Here is a 12,943-nt window from a genome sequence, read left to right on the forward strand (position 1 = left end):
GCTTCGTTCCACAGCTGTTCTGAATAGTGAAGTCAACAAAACAGCGACCACCTAAGAGTTGCGGTAAGCTAGCTGGGATCTCTCTCCCAACCGAGCACATTCTGCAATTGGGAAATATCCAGAATTTCCCCCCGCTATTTATTCCATTTTCAAGATTAGCCCCTTTTGCTTTAGAATGCAGCTCGGAGGTGGTAATCGGAAAGTCATGAAAATAATTTCGCAGAGGCCTAACATGATTTTGCAATTATTCTGCTAACTCAGTGCAGCGCATGGCCATATATCAAGGCTATTTGATAACTTTGTTATTCCTCATGCATCTGTTTCCAGCCACTTGCAGGCTTCCTATAGGCATCTGTTGAGCTATTGCAAGAACAAGGATGCTGGACTAGAAGGGCCATTGGCCTGATCCTGCAGGCTCTTCCTATGTTCTTAGCTTTGACAAAGTGGCAGGATCAGACTATGCCCTTGTTGCTAATTGGCTGGCGCCCATATTGTTTGTGAGCCATTATCTACTTAGCACAAGTACTTGCGCATAATACTGCCTCTCTCTCCCAGTGGAAATAAGCCCTCTTAAATAGTTACAGATTTATTGATTCATAAGAAAGTCACTGACACCTTGTAGACAATTTCAAAAGTATTTCCCTTGGTTCATTAACTTCTAGGTGCTCTTCTGGAGTTCTTGCTGAGTCTTTCATTAGATTCCTGGTAATTTATTGAGGTGTAAGTGAAAAAGGTAAGGGACTCATCTCATTTAACAGGGAAGAAAGCTGGAAAGTTATTGTTTCTCGGTCTAACTTCATCAGGGTGTCTGTTAATTGTGAAACCCCCTGAATGCCCCAGGTTATGCTACTCAACTGTTAACAGAAGGACTCCTAGTAGTGCAGCAATAAATCTGTTAGCACATTTGGCAAAGCTAAGCAGGATCTGGTATGGTTTCACACTGGAAGGGAGACCACATGTTGAGATCTCTCGGTGGACTAGATGACCCTTGGAGTCTCTTCCAACTATATGATTCTATGACTCCAATGATATCAGTGGTGTTTTCATGCCACACAGATGCCTTGCTTTTATTTTTTTAACTAAAGTGAAAGAATAGCATCTAGAATTCCCCTCTTCTGGTTTTGCTTGAGTAAAACATGCAAGTATTTCTAGTATTCTACTAATAAAGTCAACATATCCCGCCCCCTTTTACTGACCCCAACACATCTTGCTTACAGACTTTGAAAGCACTCAAAAGTGCTGACAGATGAGGGTCAAAATAAGTTGAGTGAAAAGTCCTGCCACATTCCCATTCATTGGTAAGACACAGCTCTGTGACAGTAAGGTCCCCCATCATCACTGAGGCTGCCTCTCTTCTCATTTCCAGTTCCAGCTATAATCTAATGTACTGTAACTGTTCTCTAAAGTACAGGAGCTCCAGTCCCAAATACAAGCAGTTGGCATTGCTCCTAATGGGAGCACCCTGTGTATTTTGTTACTGGCTAAGCATGGCATGAAGCATTGAAACAGATGTCCCATAGTCCATCAGATTGCAGTGGGACAGCTTGAGCAGGATAGAGTCGGTTCTAGTATTGCGAAACACTTAATCTCAAATCACTTACAGATTAACCCTACTTGGACGTAAGTCCCATTTACGGTAGTTCCAGAACGCATAGGATTACAGCTTTAAATCTTTTCTGTGGTCTAGTTCTTAGATACCCCACCACATAATTGTGGCTACTTCTGGGACCCTATGCAGATCCTCCAAGTGTCCTTATTTTTCAGGAACCATACTGGTTTCTGATTTGATCCCAGAATGTCCTGCTTTTCCTTAGGACGTCCCTATTTTCATTGCAGGACACGGGTGGCGCTGTGGGTTAAACCACAGAGCCTAGGACTTGCCGATCAGAAGGTTGGCGGTTCAAATCCCCGCGATGGGGTGAGCTCCCGTTGCTCGGTCCCTGCTCCTGCCAACCTAGCAGTTCGAAAGCACGTCAAAGTGCAAGTAGATAAATAGGTACCACTCCGGCGGGAAGGTAAACGGCGTTTCCGTGCGCTGCTCTGGTTTGCCAGAAGCGTCTTAGTCATGCTGGCCACATGACCCGGAAGCTGTACGCCGGCTCCCTCGGCCAATAAAGTGAGATGAGCGCCGCAACCCCAGAGTTGGTCACGACTGGACCTAATGGTCAGGGGTCCCTTTACCTTTACCTATTTTCATTGCAGAAATGTTGGAGGGGATGGCCATGGCTCTCCTGGAGCATAGGAACTTGCATTATATAAAGTCAGACATAATTTGTCCATTTAGTCCAATGTAAAAAGTAAAGGTAAAGGACACCTGGACTGTTAAGTCCAGGCAAAGGCGACTATGGGGTTGCAGCGCTCATCTTGCTTTCAGGCCGAGGGATCAGGCGTTTGTCCGTAGACAGCTTTCCGGGTCATGTGGCCAGTGTGACTAAACCGCTTCTGGCACAACGGAACACAGTGATAGAAACCAGAGAGCACAGAAACGTCGTTTACCTTCCTGCCACAGTGCTACCTGTTTATCTACTTGCACTAGTGTGCTTTTGAACTGCTAGGTTGGCAGGAGCTGGGACAGAGCAACGGGAGCTCACCCTGTCGTGGGGATTCGAACCACCGATCTTCTGATCAGCAAGCCCAAGAGGCTCAGTGGTTTAGACCATAGCGCCGCCCGCATGCCTGTCTGGACAGGTACACTCAAAGACCCTACCTGATCCTTTTAGCTGGAGATGTTGGGGACTGAACCTAGGAACTTTCTGTACGCAGTGTTCAAGGCTTTGCCCGACAGGTGGGAACTGAAGCCCAGCCCTGAGAAAAGAACAATTTGCCTGAATTAAATGGCCAGCTCTTGAGGGAGACTGAAAAAGTACCAGAGCGCGAAACTTAGGGGAGTTGTATGGAAAAACATTCCTTTTCTACACCAGCGTGGCTTGATGTTATGTGGCTCTGCTTTGAAAGAGATCATTCGCACTGCAACACATTTAATGGTGCCAGTCACCACATGGTATATTTGGCAGCTATTTTAAGCTCAGATCACATTACCCCATTGCAGCAGTTGGCACCGGCTTCCCCAACTAGCATGCGACTGATCTAAACAGAAATCATCTTACACATTTTTGTTCTCTGAAATTAAATTTGACGGCATGAGCCCTATGATCCTCCCCCCCCTTTCCTTTTCTTTTTGGTATGTTATTACTTTTTGGAACAGTGTTTTGCTAGCACCACAGGGGAAATTCCACAAGGTTGTCAGTCAGATATAGTGAATTATCAGATACATTAGCTTTTCTTCCCTCTTACATTTGCTTAAGAGCTTATAGACCACAGAGAATAAAAAAAGAAGTGCTAAACAGAATGAAATGAACTGTCAAGGGTATTTGTGAATGACTTAGAGAATTCTGCCAGCTTCCAAACACACGGGCCTGTATCTCTTAGTTTATATAATAAACATGGGTGGAGATCTTTGGGTGGTTAGTTATACAGTGGTACCTCTGGTTAAGTACTTATTTCGTTCCAGAGGTCCATTCTTAACCTGAAACTGTTCTTAACCTGAAGCACCACTTTAGCTAATGGGGCCTCCTGCTGCTGCCACGCCACCGGAGCATGATTTCTGTTCTTAACCTGAAGCAAAGTTCTTAACCTGAAGCATTATTTCTGGGTTAGCGGAGTGTATGTAACCTGAAGTGTATGTAACCCGAGTTACCGATATATACCGGTAAATCTGGGGGGGATTGGGATTGGTTGACTACTGTTTTAAAATGAGAAAGAAGTGTCAGAATTACATTTTGAATACTATGTATGCCGTAACCACATGCTGTGTATTCTCCACATCGCAAATCATGGATTTGGTGAGGGGAAAGTACAGAAACAAACAACATAAATGATCAAGGGACATGAGGATCTTTCCTACAAGGAAAGGCTAAGAAGTCTGGTTCTTTTAAGTCTAGGAAATAAAATAGGATAGTGAAAGAGGGGGACACAAATATGATAGAGGTGTATACAGTTGTACCTCAGAAGTGGAATGGAATTCCGGAAGTCTGTTCGACTTCCAAAATGTTTGGAAACGGGTTTGTGGCATTCGGGAGCCAAAATGTTCAACTCGCAAGGCGTTTGGGATCCAAGGTACTACTGCAAAGCTATGTGTGGAATATAGAGGTTGTACTGTGTGAAATATTATAAGTCCTTGAGACTGATTGGTTCACCATAGACAGAAGGAGGACATACTTCACCCAGCGCCAGATTTAGTTTTGATGAGGCCCTAACCTACTGAAGATAATGGGGCCCTTTATATGTCCAGCTGTCCTTTGTCAACAACAAATTGCTGCTGTTTTTTGTGTTGAATATATGCTATATGGTAATTTGCCCCCCCCCCCCGAGAGTTGGGCCCTAGGCTATAGCTTGTTTAGCTTATACAAAAATCCGGCACTGAGTCTTCACCTAATGCACACTTAATTTGTGGAATTCATTGTGTTCACCACTGGTTTTGAGGATCACCACTGCCTTAGGTCGTTTTTAAAAAATGGGTTTCTGGTGGGTAGCCAGCAAAGGCATTTCAGCCAGCCACCTAATACTGCTTCCTTTACAGCAGCAAAAATAGAAGCTGCAGCCTCTCATTTTCTTGGTGCATCTCATTTCCTCAGAGAAATGAAAAAAAAAATGGAGAGATGGGGCAGGATCTGGCTTGAGCAGTATGGAAATAGCAGGTGAAGACAGATGAAAGATATTTGGATGTGTCCTGCAACAGATTTCCACTAGGGTAATATGGCTTCCAGCCTGAAAAAGGCTCATCATGGCTAGATCAGATGGTTTTTTTGTTTTTTGATAATTGGTCTATCATTGACTATTACTCAAGACAGTTGAGTTAAACTTCTATGAACAGATGTGGTATACCTCTGAGTAGCAGGTGCTGAAGACAAACAATGGCTTATCGTACCCTAAAAAAGGTAAAAGGTAGAGGACCCCTGGACGGTTAAGTCCAGTCAAAGGTGATTATGGGGTTGCAGTGCTCATCTCGCTTTCAGGCCGAGGGATCCGGCGTTTGTCTGCAGACAGCTTTCCGGGCCATGTGGCCAGCATGACTAAGCCACTTCTGGCACAACGGGACACCGTGATGGAAACCAGAGCTCACAGAAATGCTATTTACCTTCCCACTGTACCTATTTATCTACTCTCACTGGTGTGCTTTCGAACTGCTAGGTTGGCAGGAGCTAGGGCAGAGCAACGGGAGCGCACGCCGTCACGGGAATTCGAACCACCGATCTTCTGATCAGCAAGCCCAAGAGGCTCAGTGGTTTAGACCACAGCGCCATTCTCATCCCTACTTGTACCCTTCTTGTGGTTTACCACCATTTAACTAGACAAAACCTGGTTTAATTGAGCAAGTATGTTATCATCTCCTGGTGGAAATGTCCAGATGTTTATATGACGGTCTGCCATTTTGAGTGCTGAATCCAAAATTCTATATTTTGCCTGTGGGTGCATAGGGTGTTAAGGGAGGGGTAGTATTTTTGGTGGGGGGATGACGTTGTGCTCCTTCTGGGGTAGTTTGACCACCTTGGGTCCCTACCCTGAACTCAGATCTCACCTGTGGCTCCCAGAAGCGTGAGACAGCCTGGGAAACAGCTTTGACTGGCTTGGTTTATATATACAGTGGTACCTCGGGCTAAGAACGTAATTCGTTCTAGAGGTCTGTTCTTAACATGAAACTGTTCTTAACCTGAGGTACCACTTTAGCTAATGGGGCCTCTCACTGCCGCCACGCCGCTGCTGCGCGTTTTGTGTTCTCATCCTGAAGCAAAGTTCTTAACCCGAGGTACTATTTCTGGGTTAGCGGAGTCTGTAACCTGAAGCGTCTGTAACCTGAGGTGTCTGTAACCCGAGGTACCACTGTAAAATTTCAAGTTCACAAACACAATTGTCAAAAGAACTTCCCTCCGTGTGTATGGTTTGCGTGTGTGTGTGTGTGTTGCATGAGTGTGTTCTGTCCTAGCAGGGTAGGAAGACATCACCAGCAACAGAAAGAATAAACAATCTGATAAAAGACCCCCTGCTTTAGAAAGCTCTTTGGGTAATCCCTCAGTTTGCTCATACTTTCTAGACAATACATTTTCATGAAATTCCGTAACTGACAAAGCTTTCTTTCTGTTTACGTTTAACTGGTTTCCCCCTCGCCCCTAATTCCTCACAGCGAAAACAGATCAGATAAATTACTACCCTGCCAAGTGAAATCTATGGTGATAGTTGTCATTTATTTTAAAATACTTTGTCACTTGTCTCCCAAAGTCATCATTCTCCTAAATTAAGACATAGTGTGCAGAGGAGGTGGCGGCTTTCGGTTTTGGTACACATGCTCTGCGTTTGCATCGACACTGACGCAGCGTTTGATCAATGTCCTCTCCTCTCCTAATGAACTCCCTGTCAAGGGGGCAACAGGACATCCTTCCCCAGGATTAACTGCGCACGAGAGCGAAAATACTGGAAGGCCAGGGAACAGTTCAATTGCAAAGAGGAAATCCAGAAAAAAAACAACCATTGCAGCAGCACAGCAGTTAGCACAAAGGTTAAGTAGACAGCAGGGTAGTTTAATACAATTTGAAATTATAGGGGCCAGCCAAGCCTTTATCTTGCATAAGGGCTTCATGAAGAACAACACCTGGGGCGCTCGACGTGTCAGGAACCAAGACTGGAAGCCTATGAATCTAGGTGTGTGTGAGTGAGGAGCCCCGGGAGGTGTTTGTGTGTGGGATGAGTGCGGACTTGTTACTAATCTGAAAGATGAATAGTCCACCACACAGAAGTCTTGCACCTCACTGCAGTGCTGGGTGATTGCAGTGTTTTATGTCTGGAAATCAGATCAGATTTGGGCATCTCAAAATCCTTTGCTTCCCATTCCACCCTATGGTATGCTACCACCACAGTGTACGCACTATTCCTGTTTTAAACAGCACACTCTGACCCATAAAACTTCCTTGTGTGTTGAACCTGCAGAAGCCAGAACTGCAAGCAGCCTCAAAGAGGCTTCCCCAACTGGGTGTCCTCCAGCTGTTTTGGAGGACACCTCCCAGTAGCCCCTTCTGCGTATTGCTGATGGCACAGGTGTTGTGGTCTGAACATCTGGAGTGGCCAAGGCTGGAGATGGTATTGGATGGAAACTTTAGTCCAGTGCAATGTGTTCTGTGTGGGGCTACCTTTGAAGGTGACCCGAAAACTACAACTAATCCAGAATGCGGCAGCTAGGCTGGTGACTGGGAGCAGCCACCGAGACTACATAACACCGGTCTTGAAAGACCTACACTGGCTCCCAGTACATTTCCGAGCACAATTCAAAGTGTTGGTGCTGACCTTTAAAGCCCTAAACGGCCTTGGTCCAGTATATCTGAAGGAACATCTCCACCCCCATCATTCTGCCCAGACACGGAGGTCCAGTGCCAAGGGCCTTCTGGCGGTTCCCTCGCTGCAAGAAGCCAAGTTACAGGAAACCAGGCAGAGGAACGCCTGTGGAACACCCTCCCACCAGATGTCAAAGAGAAAAACAACTACCAGACTTTTAGAAGACATCTGAATGCAGCCCTGTTTAGGGAAGCTTTTAATGTTTAATAGATTATTGTATTTTAATATTCTGTTGGAAGCCGCCCAGAGTGGCTGGGAAAACCCAGCCAGATGGGCAGGGTATAAATAATAAATTATATTCTTATTCTTATTCTTATTCTTATTCTTATTCTTATTCTTATTCTTATTCTTATTCTTAACCTTAGTCCAGTGGTCTTCAACCTTTTGGAGTCCACGGCTCCTTTGACCAACCACTTTATTTCTGCAGCTCCCCTGTGGAAGCCACTTACACTGGGGTTCCATTGACGGACACAGGTAAGATCTACCATTCTGCCTCACTCCTTTTCGGTGCCATTTTTGGCACACATGTAAGTGGGAGCACATGTTTTGATGGGGCAATGCCACCACTCTGCAGGGCCAAGCTGACGCACTCCACTTGGCAGCTCCAGCCTGCCTTTCCAGAAATTAGTGTGCACATGGTGTGTGTGTGTGTGTGTGTGTGTGTGTGTAGAGGGCAAAAAAGGAGGAAAGATTAATATTAGACACACGCAGCCGCGGTCCTTTCCTGTACGGAGCTCACCACGAACTTCTCCCTTGTTCTCTTTGAATGGCAATGGTGCCCACCTCAGAAGTGCCAGAGCTGAGCTCTGGTGAGCTGTGACTGAAAAAATAAAAGCCCTGGTTGTGAGTTTAAAAAACTTGTTTTGTATTTCAAATGGTTATAACCTGCGCTGGGATCTTAGGATGAAGGGTGGGCAGTAATAGTAAAAATAGTATCAGCAGCAGCAGCCGCAGCAGCAAAAACAATAATTCATACATATGCATTTGACCATCTCCCTGACCTATGAGCCTCAGACACAGGTATGTGACTGAAATATTTTCACTGCTACTGAAGACTGCGAGACTGTGCAGAGGGGAGTATTAATCATGCCGGCATAGATATTCTTCCCGTGTGATGAGAGAGCAAACTAAGTCTGGAAGGAAGAGAAGAGAATCAATCTGCTTGATTGCCCTGGCGTCTTTCCTTTTGCACTCCACAACCCCTTGCTGGGTTTAGCAGCGGGGGAGCCGGTGCCTGCTTGTCTAACATTTGACCGCCAGGTGGCAGCATGGACTGAAGAAATGGCAAGCGTGGGACAAAACACATTTCGGGCAGAGCTGCGGCTTATTAAGCGGCGAATGGTGCTTTGAACCGGATCATTTCCCTTGTTGTCGTTGTTATCAACCTTATCCTACAAAAGTAGAAGGAGGGGTGATGCTTTGACATTATCATTTTGCTTTGGAAACTTTTCCAGGACGATTGTCCGCACTTCCTGTTTCCTCCTTTCCCTTCTTGGCAAGATACATGGACAAGTTACAATTTGGGGCTTTTGAGAGCTGTTGCTCCTCTGCCTGCCTTTGTGCCCTTTCGCCCATGAATCTAAGCCGGCCTGAGTTAATTGCTGACGCTAATATTTCTTCTGACGTGTTCAAACCCGGCCCATTTGATCAATAAGCGAGATCTTATGAGGGAGAAGTGGCTACTGCTGAGAGCAGCAGCCCTGTGCCTCTCTCTCCCATCCCATGGTTAAGGAAGAAAGAAAGAAAGAAAAGACAAACGGAAGAACATAATTGCAACCAAAGTTCGCCCGCCGCCATTAAGGCCTCATCTGTACAATACATTTGAAGCAATATTGGACCACTTTGAGCAGTCATGGGAATACTGGAGAATGTCGCAGAATTGGCCACAAGACACGGCACACAGGCTGCATTCGAACAGCAATGTCCATCAACTTTGCAGGATCCTGGACCCCTCAAAATTTTTAGGGGGGGGAAGGGACCTCGGCCCCTAGGAGTTGGCTCCTATGCTTCTCAGAGTGGTTCTGAGGGATCTTTGGCTTCCTGCTTTAGCTCCGTCCTTCTGCTCATGTTTTCGGTTTTGTTGTTTAGTCGTTTAGTCATGTCTGACTCTTCGTGAACCCATGGACCAGAGCACGCCAGGCACTCCTGTCTTCCACTGCCTCCCGCAGTTTGGTCAAACTCATGCTGGTAGCTTCGAGAACACTCTCCAAGCATCTCGTCCTCTGTTGTCCCCTTCTCCTTGTGCCCTCCATTTTTCCCAACATCAGGGTCTTTTCCAGGGAGTCTTCTCTTCTCATGAGGTGGCCAAAGTATTGGAGCCTCAGCTTCACGATCTGTCCTTCCTTTGAGCACTCAGGGCTGATTTCCTTCAGAATGGATAGGTTTGATCTTCTTGCAGTCCATGGGACTCTCAAGAGTCTCCTCCAACACCAGAATTCAAAAGCATCAATTCTTCGGTGATCAGCCTTCTTGATGGTCCAGCTCTCAACTCCATACATCACTACTGGGAAAACCATAGCTTTAACTATACAGACCTTTGTTGGCAAGGTGATGTCTCTGCTTTTTAAGATGTTTTGGGTAGGCCTCTATAATCCAGTTGTTTCCTCTGGCTCTCCCAATATTGTCATGTCTCTTTCCCTCTGCCCTCTGTGGTGGTGCAGCTTTTAAGACACCCACCCCAGTTAATGGCTGTTTTTAAAATTATCCACCAAAAATGAAACGGAGGATGGTGGAGCTAAACATTGGTGAAAAAGCAGACTGTGAAGAGTAGGGCTCAGCGGTCGGACATTTGCTCTGCATGCAGAAAGTCGCTGGAGGAACCTATCAGGAGAGAATGTAGGCCACTGGTACTGAAATGCCTGCCAACAAGCACAGGGATGAGCGATGGAGAATGCTATCACCCCAGTGTGGCTCCCCTTTATCACATATACAGCACAACAAGACAATGACCTATCCCCCTCAACAGTCTATGAATCAATATGGCTAACCTGAGGCCCTCACACATACAAACAAACAAACAAACCACACTGCACCAACTGAACGCAACCAATCAAGTCCTGGATCCCCTAATCTCTCACAATGCAAATACGAAAAAATAAATGTATAAATAAAGGACCTACCATGTGATGCTGACTCAAGCCCTACACTAACACTATGAAATAGAATGAAAGAACATCACCCTCATCTCTCTCTCTCTCTCTCTCTCTCTCTCTCTCTCTCTCTCTCTCTCTCTCTGCTTTCTTTCTCCACAAACACATGATGTATATGAAAACAGTGTCTCTTACCGAACGTAAACGAACTTTGAATCGAAAATGGAGACGCACTACAGTCGTACCTTGGTTGTTGAACGCCTTGCGACTTGAATGTTTTGGCTCCTGAACGCAGCAAATCCGGAAGTGTGTGTTCCGGTTTGCGAACTTCCTTTGGAACCTGAACGCGGCTTCTGCAGCTTCCGACTGCATGCAGGAAGCTCCTGCAGCCAATCGGAAGCCATGCCTTGGTTTCCGAATGTTTTCGGAAGTCGAATGGACTTCCGGAATGGATTCCATTCGAAAACCAAAGTACGACTGTATGTACTTTTCCTTGTTTATTTGTTTGTTTTGTAACACAAGAAAATCTTTCATAAAAACTAAAAGGAAGGAAGGAAGGAAGGTTCGTTCAAACCCTGGTATCTCCAGGTAGAACAGGGCTGCAAATTCTGTCTAAAATCCCGAAAACCTGCTGCCAGTCTGTGTGGACAGTTTTAAGCTTGGTGGGCCAATGGTTTGACTCTGTATAAGGCCTCATCCTGTGTTAGGCCCCCTTATCTATGGTGACGTTGGCTCTTCAGCCTGCTTGCTACGAAGTTCCGAAGAGGTTTTCAAGGAGAACATTGAGATGTGCAGAATGTAGCGGGAAGCAATAAAACCTCCAGCAGAACATTACAAACCATTAGGAAAACCAAACTTTATTTATCTGACTGACGGAGGGCAATTTGGGTACGATTGCAAGAGCGAGACCTTGCTTTGTCCTCCGTCTGAGATTGCTGTGGAAAAGGTTTGGCAGAAGAGTTGCTTTTGTCTTGGCCAAGAGTGCTTCCGTTGGGGGAAAGGAGGGGGAAAGAGTAGCGGCTCCATCCTCACAACGTGGGCTCTTGTTAATTGTTGTCTCAAAGTTTCCCACAATATAAATTAAGGTAGTTTAAGGCTTCTATCTACGGCTGCTGATTATTTTGACACAGCCCCCATGTTAAACAGCGAGCAGCTTTTAAACCTCTTCGCGTCAAGCAGTACGCTCAAGTAAGAAGGGCACTTTGTTGTCTTTTGGAAAGCAGGAACGGCAGCAAAAGAGAAATACAAGGTGTGATTGGAATGTGGTCACAGAAATCGGACAGCGAGAAATATTCGAACATACAATTGGCATCGGAAACCCATGAAATACTCACAATTGTGTACAGAGATGAAGCTGTAACTCAAAAGACAGTGTATGAGTGGTTTAAGCATTTCCGTGAAGGGCGGCAAACCATCGAAGATGACCCTCAGCCTGGCAGACCGTCGACAAGCAGAACGGCGGGAAATGTCGACAGAGTTCCTGAGTTATTGATGCGGGATCGGCGTTTGTCCATCCGAATGGTGGTGGAAGAATTGTATATTCCAAGTGAAATCATTACTGAGGTTACTGAGTTGTCCCACCCTCCATATTCTCCCGATCTTGCCCCACCGGATTTCTTTCTTTTTCCAAAACTGAAATCTGAACTGAAAGGGCACAGATTTCCCAACATTTCACACGTCCAAGCTGCTGTGACGAGGGAACTGAAAGCAGTACAAAAAAGAGGACTTCTCCAGAAGTTTTCAACAGTTCTATGAATGTTGTCAATGGTGCATTGTATCAGAGGGAGCCTTCTTTGAAGGCCTGTAATGTATGTATGTTGGAATATTTCTCGCTGTCCGATTTCTGTGACCATTCACCAAACTTTCCAGTCACACATTGTATATTGTATTTATACTGAAAGTGGTTTGCCACATATTGATGATGGTTATGAACACTGCTATTTTTCTAGAAAAAGAGGTACCAGAACTCACCATGAACACTTCCCTCGTTCTCTTAGAATGGCAATGGCACCTACCAGAGAGGTGCCAGAACTAAGTTCCGACGAGTTCCGGCTGAAATATAAAAGCCCTTATTATGAAGATGCTGCTGTTTATGGTGCCCACTTTCAGGCCTGGCTGTAATTCCAACCCTTATTCCATCCTGAACATCAGTACATTTTGGAAATTCCTAAATATGGAGAACCACAGCTTTTTTGAACAGAGAGGCACGGATGGAAGACTAGAATGTGCAGTGCCTGGGTGGAAGAGGAAGAATCAATATATTTCTACCATCGCAGAGGCGTTTCAAAAGTCAGAGCAGGATGGTTACAGGTCGTTGCCACCTAATGAAAGCAACAATAATTTAAAATAATCAGACAAATGGCACCATTAGTTTTAAGAAACCCATGCTGGAATCAGCTAATTAATTTTTGGCCTCCTTAACTACAGGGTATTTGATGCCACATGTTATGAATCATTTTCAGTTGAGATAT

This window comes from Podarcis pityusensis, assembly GCF_964106645.2.
Source record: "Podarcis pityusensis genome assembly, chromosome: 4".
Classification (NCBI taxonomy): Eukaryota; Metazoa; Chordata; class Lepidosauria; order Squamata; family Lacertidae; genus Podarcis; species Podarcis pityusensis.